At 38.9% G+C, this 7,886-nt stretch overlaps 1 non-coding gene across 1 annotated transcript; it reads right to left on the bottom strand.

Annotated features, from left to right (window-relative positions):
• Nucleotides 1-287: 287 nt before the first annotated feature.
• On the bottom strand, nt 288-395 carry LOC148576861 (small nucleolar RNA R71). The gene has a single exon (XR_015904219.1). It is a non-coding gene; the product is annotated as a small nucleolar RNA R71 (small nucleolar RNA).
• Between the last annotated feature and the right edge of the window lie 7,491 nt (nt 396-7,886).

The following is a 7,886-nucleotide window of genomic DNA, read 5'->3' as shown; positions in this document are numbered from 1 at the left end:
ACTTTAAGCTTAAGCCTCAATTAGTTTCTCTAATGCAACAGAATTGCAAGTTTTATGGACTTCCATTGGAAGATCCTCATCAGTTCTTAGCTGAATTCTTGCAAATCTGTGACACTGTTAAGACCAATGGGGTTAATCCCGAGGTCTACAGACTTATGCTTTTCCCCTTTGCTGTAAGAGACAGAGCTAGGATATGGTTGGACTCACAACCTAAAGAAAGCCTGAAGTCTTGGGAAAAGTTGGTCAATGCTTTCTTGGCCAAATTCTTTCCACCTCAAAAGTTGAGCAAGCTTAGAGTAGAAGTCCAAACCTTCAGACAGAAGGAAGGTGAATCCCTCTATGAAGCTTAGGAAAGATACAAGCAATTGATCAGAAGGTGTCCTTCTGACATGCTTTCAGAATGGAGCATCTTATGTATATTCTATGATGGTCTGTTTGAATTGTCCCAAATGTCATTGGACCACTCTACTAGTGGATCTCTTCATCTGAAGAAAACCCCTGCAGAAGCCCAGGAACTCACTGAGATGGTTGCAAATAACCAGTTCATGTACATTTCTGAAAGAAATCCTGTGAATAATGGGATGACTCAGAAGAAAGGAGTTCTTGAGATTAATACTCTGAATTCCATATTGGCTCAGAATAAAATATTGACTCAGAAAGTCAATATGATTTCTCAGAATCTGACTAGAATGCAAGCTGCATCTAGTAGTACTAAAGAAGCCTCCTCTGAAGGAGAAGCTTATGACCCTGAGAATCCTGGAATGGAAGAGGTGAATTACATGGAAGAATCCTATGGAAATACTTACAATCCTTCATGGAGGAATCATCCTAATTTCTCATGGAAGGATCAACAGAAGCCTCAACAAGGCTTCAATAATAATAATGGTGGGAGAAATAAGTTTGGCAATAGCAAGCCTTTTCCATCATCTTATCAGCAACAGACAGAGAATTCTAAGCAGAGCCTCTCTGACTTAGCAACCCTAGTCTCTGATCTATCTAAAACCACTCTCAGTTTCATGACTGAAACAAGGTCTTCCATCAGAAATTTGGAGGCACAAGTGGGTCAGCTGAGTAAAAGAGTTACTGAAACTCCTCCTAGTACTCTCTCAAGCAATACAGAAGAGAATCTCAAAAGAGAGTGCAAGGCCATAAATATATCCAAAGAGGCCAAACCTAGAGAGAGTAAAAAGGCAGTGATTTCCGTGAGGAAGACCTTGCTGGACGTCCACTGACCAATAAGGAGTTCTATTGAGGAACCAAAGGAATCTGAGGCTCATATAGAGACCATAGAGATTCCATGAAACTTAATGCTGCAGTTCATGAGCTCTGATGAAGATTCTTCCTCTGATGAGGATGAAGATATTGTTGAAGAGCAAGTAGCTCGGTATCTAGGAGCAATCATGAAACTGAATGCTTTGGTTCAACTGAAATTACCTCAGAAGAAATCGGATCCCAGAAAGTTCTTAATACCCTGTACTATAGGCACCATGACCTTTGAGAAGGCTCTGTGTGACCTGGGGTCAAGAATAAACCTCATGCCACTCTCTGTAATGGAGAAACTAGGGATCTTTGAGGTATGAGCTGCAAGAATCTCACTAGAGATGGCAGACAAATCAATAAAACAGGCTTATGGACTTGTAGAGGATGCCTTAGTGAAAGTTGAAGGCATGTACATCCCTGCTGACTTCATAATCCTAGACACTGGGAAGGATGAGGATGAATCCATTATCCTTGGAAGACCCTTCCTAGCTACAGCAAAGGCTGTGATTGATGTGGACAGAGGAGAGTTAGTTTTTCAATTGAATGAGGACTACCTTGTGTTTAAGGCTCAAGGATCTTCTTCTGTAACCATGGAGAGGAAGCATGAAAAGCTTCTCTCAATACAGAGTCAAACAGAGCCCCCACACTCAACTTCTAAGTTTGGTGTTGGGAGGCCACCATTAAGCTCTGAGTCTCTGTGAAGCTCTCTAAGAGCTCACTGTCAAGCTATTGACATTAGAGAAGCGCTTATTGGGAGGCAACCCAATGTTATTTAATTATATTTATTTTTTATAGACATTTGTTTTCGATTGCCATGATTAAGTTTTCTTTAGGTTGATGATCATGTGGAGTCATAAAAACAGCTGCAGAATTAAAGCGAAATCAAACACAGCATCAAAAACAGCACACCCTGGAGGACAGGCTTACTGGCGTTTAAACGCCAGTAAGGATAGCAGAATGGGCGTTTAACGCCCATGCAGGCAGCTTTCTGGGCGTTCAGAAAAATGCCCAGTAAAGAAAGATTCCTGGCGTTTAACGCCAGCCAGGGTATCTGGCTGGGCGTTAAACGCCCAAAGAGGCAGTCAAGTGGGCGTTAAACGCCAGAATGGATAGCATTCTGGGCATTTAACGCCAGGATGACACAAGGGAGGTAATTTTGTTTCCAATTCGATTTTTTTCAATTTTTCATGTTTTAATTCATAATTTTTTTTGCATCAAACATATTTTAAACGTTCATCTTTCAATTTCTATTTTCAAAAATTAGTAATCTTTTCAATTTTTTTAATTCTTCTTCAATTCTTTTCAATTCCTTCCAAAACGTTTTCAAAACTTACATATCTTTTCAAATTCTTTTCAACCCTTTTTAATTTGTCTTGTATACAGTAATAAGTTTTCAAAATTAATTGCATCATTCTTCTTCTACTCCCTTCTATCTTATTTTGCTCGAGGACGAGCAAAGCTTTTAAGTTTGGTATGGAAAAGCTCAGCTTTTTGCTTTCCATAACCGCTAATGGCACCTAAGGCCGGAGAAACCTCTAGGAAGAGGAAAGGGAAGGCAGTTGCTTCCAACTCCGAGTCATGGGAGATGGAGAGATTCATCTCAAAAGCCCATCACTAGAAAGAGGATGGAGCAAACAAGAGAATCCACTCATAGACCTCAACAAAGGCAAGGAAGAGACATAGAGGAGCTCAAGCACTCCATAGGATCTTCAAGAGGAAGAACTAGCCGCCGTCACTAAGGTGGATCCGTTCTTTAATTTCCTTGTTCTTATTTTTCTGTATTTTATTTCTATGCTTTATGTTTTGTCTATGTTTGTGTCTTTATTACATGATCATTAGTGTCTAGTGTCTATGTCTTAAAGCTATGAATGATTCCATAAATCTTTCACCTTTCTTAAATGAAAAATTTTTTCCGAAAAAGAAAAAGAAGTACATGAATTTTTAATTTTATCTTGAAATTAGTTTAATTATTTTGATGTGGTGGCAATACTTTCTGTTTTCTGAATGAATACTTGAACAGTGCATATTTTTTATAGTGAAGTTTATGAATGTTAAAATTGTTGGCTCTTGAAAGAATAATGAAAAAAGAGAAATGTTATTGATAATTTGGAAAATCATAAAATTGATTCTTGAAGCAAGAAAAAGCAGTGAAAAAATACAAAGCTTGCGAAAAAAATGGCGAAAATAAAGAAAAATAAAAGAAAAAGAAAAAGCAAGCAGAAAAAGCCAATAACCCTTTAAACCAAAAGGCAAGGGTAAAAAGGATCCAAGGCTTTGAGCATTAATGGATAGGAGGGCCCAAAGGAATAAAATCCTGGCCTAAGCGGCTAAATCAAGCTATCCCTAACCATGTGCTTGTGGCGTGAAGGTGTCAAGTGAAAAGCTTGAGACTGAGCGATTAAAGTCGTGGTCCAAAGCAAAAAGAGTGTGCTTAAGAGCTCTGGGCACCTCTAACTGGGGACTCTAGCAAAGCTGAGTCACAATCTGAAAAGGTTCACCCAGTTATGCGTCTGTGGCATTTATGTATCCGATGGTAATACTGGAAAACAAAATGCTTAGGGTCACGGCCAAGACTCATAAAGTAGCTGTGTTCAAGAATCAACATACTGAACTAGGAGAATCAATAACATTATCTGAATTCTGAGTTCCTATGGATGCCAATCATTTTGAACTTCAAAGGATAAAGTGAGATGCCAAAACTGTTCAGAAGCAAAAAGCTACTAGTCCCGCTCATCTAATTGGAACTAAGCTTCATTGATATTTTTGAAATTTATTGTATATTCTCTTCTTTTTATCCTATTTTTTTTTAGTTGCTTAGGGACAAGCAACAATTTAAGTTTGTGTTGTGATGAGCGGATAATTTATACCCTTTTTGGCATTGTTTTTACATAGTTTAGTATGTTTTAGTTACTTTTTATTATATTTTTATTAGTTTTTATGCAAAAATTACATTTCTGAAATTTACTATGAGTTTGTGTATTTTCTGTAATTTCAGACTGGCTGAAATTGAGGGACCTGAGCAAAAGTCTGATTCAGAGGTTGAGAAAGGACTGCAGATGCTGTTGGATTCTGACCCTCCTGCACTCAAAATGGATTTTTTGGAGCTACAGAAGCCCAATTGGCACACTCTCAATTGCGTTGGAAAGTAGACATCTTGGGCTTTCCAGAAATGTATAATAGTCTATACTTTGCCCGAGATTTGATGGCCCAAACTGGCGTCTAAACGCCATCCAAAGACCTTTTTCTAGCGTAAAACGCTAGAACTGGCACCAGAACTGGAGTTAAACGCCCAAACTGGCATCCAAGCTGGCGTTTAACTCCAAGAATAGCCTATGCACATGAAAGCTTCAATGCTCAGCCCAAGCACACACCAAGTGGGCCTCGGAAGTGGATTTCTGCACTATCTGCACTTAGTTACTTATTTTTTGTAATCCCTAGTAACTAGTTTTAGTATAAATAGCACTTTTTACTATTGTATTCATACCTATTATCATCTTGGAATTTATCTTATGTTACAATTGGGAGGCTGGCCATTCGGCCATGCCTAGACCTTTTTCTCTTATGTATTTTCTACGGTGGAGTTTCTACACCTCATAGATTAAGGTGCAGAGCTCTGCTGTTCTTCATGAATTAATGCAAGTACTATTGTTTCTCTTTTAATTCACGCTTACTTCTTCTCCAAGATATACTCTCGTACTTAATTCCGTTAAGTCAGAATGAAGGGGTGACCCGTGACAATCACCCACTATCTTCGTTACTCGCTTAGCCAAGATCTGCGTGCCTGACAACCACAAGCGGTCTACATGATGTTCAACGTGGTCGTTGGACGACAGCCGGAGTATATTCTCTTGGGTCTCTAATCCACGGACCGAGTCCGGAGGTTAGAACCTTCGTGGTATAGGCTAGAACCAATTGGCAGCATTCCTAAGATCCGGAAAGTCTAAACCTTGTCTGTGGTATTCCGAGTAGGATCTGGGAAGGGATGACTGTGACGAGCTTCAAACTCGCGAATGTTGGGCACAGTGACAGTGTGCAAAAGGATAGAGAGATCCTATTCCGACGTTAGTGAGAACCGATAGATGATTAGCCGTTCGGAAGCTGTACCTGGTATTTTTCATCCGAGACGAGAAATCCGACAATTGATTAGCCGTGCAGAAATCGTACCTGGTATTTTTCATCCGAGAAGATCATACAGCTTGCCATGGAAGGGAGCATGCATGATTGGATGAAGACAATAGGAAAGCAGAGGTTCAGAAGCAACAAAGCATCTCCAAACGCTTATCTGAAATTCCCACCAATGAATTACATAAGTATTTTATTTTATTTTATGTTTTATTTATCTTTCAATTATCAAAACCTCATAAACATTTGAATCTGCCTGACTAAGATTTACAGGATGACCATAGCTTGCTTCAAGCCGACAATCTCCGTGGGATCGACCCTTACTCACGTAAGGTATTACTTGGACGACCCAGTGCACTTGCTAGTTAGTTGTGCGGAGTTGTGAAAAGTGTAATCACAATTTCGTGCACCACATACCTTCCATCTTCTCTTTCATCCTTTGTCATCTTGCCTCTTGAATCTGAGTCGTGCAATTGAACTTTGGCTCCAAGTAATTTTTCTGAGCGTTGATTCACAACAGAGCTTCATTGTCTCGTTTTTCCATATCGATGCTTGTAACACAGAGGATTTCTTCAGCAACCTTCAACGAAGCACAAATGTGAAAACTCCTTTTTGTGATTTGACCTTCTGATTTAATTTTGCCTTTTTGCTTTAGCTTCTTTGACCTCCTCTTCTTGCTAGGATTTGGTAACTTGCTTTTTGTTTTTCAATTTTTCCTAACTCAGAGCTTCCTTTTTCTTTCTTTTTCTTCAGAGACTTCACGAGGGTGATGTGAATGAAAAGAGAGAGAAGAGAGAGTTTGGTTCGGTGGTGTGATGTGGTTCAAATGAAATAAAAAATGAATCACTTAGTTAGAAACTAAGTTGGAAGATTGGATTTGGATATGGACCACCAATTTTGGGCTTAGGTTTGATCTTGGGCCAATTCGCTTCCTTCCCTTCTTTCTTATAGTTCAGCCACTCAATCTTTGAATCAAGAGTAATGGTATGAATACTTTGTTTAAGCTAAACCACTCTTGGGCTTGTATTCATGCTTCTTAGGCCTGGTGTGATTAAATTATTTTCTGCACATTAAATAAAATAAATCACTCATACAATTGGCTTTTAACCCAATAATGTTTAGTTATCATCTTGATATTATAGTTCTTTAAACTCAACACGACGAATTTGATAGATTGAGAATTGATGATGGTTATGATGAGTTTAGAACTTGGAAAAAAATGATGAACTTGTTGGATACTGAAAGTGAATCACTGAGCTGTGTAATATTTATGATTTGTTATGATTTGGTAAGACACTATGTGCCTGGCAAGGACAGTAGTTAATCCTGCTTGTCGAGGTTGCGGCACCGGCGTAAGGATAATGATTAATCTCGCTTACATTGAGATGTGAGGTCTGAGGCAGAGTATCCTGCTCGCATCTTTTCTAGTCACAAGAGTGTGCTCGTGCACTATATCCCGTAAGAGTGTGCTAGGGTACTATATCCCATGGGCCATATATAAACACATGACAGAAACGTGACATCCCGAAGGGATATGTCAGGTTGGTAGTCGAACCAACACGTGATATCACGGCCAATAGGACAGGCATTCATCATGTGCATCTTCTATGTGTTTGCTTGCTATGCCAAATTGCATCTATTGCCTAAATGTATAACATGCTTACTTGCTTCTTGAATTTCCTGTTATAAATGTATATTACTTGTGCTTTACTTGCGTGCATTACCTGTGTTTTCTGCTGGGATTGAGGAGGTTCGGTAGGTGATGGCGATGGAATCGCATGGAGGATAGGTTGGCGAAGGCTGTAGGACAGCGGCGTTTCTGTTGGAGTAGAAATCACTTAAGTTAGATTACTCAGTTTATGGTTTATTATATGTTTAAGCTTGATTACTTGTGTCGATGTGAAGTTTTAGGATTCCCTTCGGCTTCCCAGAACCTTATATCTTACCTATTGGGCACTATTACTATACTGAGAACCTCCAGTTCTAATACAATATGTTGTTGTTTTCTTAGATGCAGGTCGCCACCTACCTCGGTAACTTTGCAGATGGTGACAGAGTGGAGGAGACTTGCTTTTGTATTTTGTATATTTTGCTTTAGTATTCTCTCACTTGTGTATATTGTACTTGTTGCCTTAGGGGCTTAACTTTGAGAGACAGGATGTATCTGTTTTCAACTTCAAAAACTCTATTGTATTCTATTTGAGCTAGCTGACCTAAACTCCATGAGCTGTGTCTAATTCACTTTTGTATACTATATAGGTGTGTGTGTGTGTGTATATATCTACTCTTGTTTATCTTGTATCTATGATCTATTTTCTTATCTTTATGTGTTTAGTTATTGCATGTGAACACTTCGCGCTTTTATATCTCTATTTTCTGTATCTTTGAGCTTCATTCCTTTATCAGGCTTCTAGTATATTATATTCTTTGATCATATATTATAATATGAGCTTTAGAACTATCGTGTCACTTTGTCGCCCTTTGCTTTACGGCTAGAGGTAAAG

Source organism: Arachis ipaensis, chromosome B1 (genome assembly GCF_059453495.1).
Source record: "Arachis ipaensis isolate K30076 ecotype BB chromosome B1, ASM5945349v1, whole genome shotgun sequence".
In the NCBI taxonomy this organism is placed as follows: domain Eukaryota; kingdom Viridiplantae; phylum Streptophyta; class Magnoliopsida; order Fabales; family Fabaceae; genus Arachis; species Arachis ipaensis.
The sequence above is the reverse complement of the archived record's forward strand: the minus strand, read 5'-3'. Positions and strand labels throughout refer to the sequence as shown.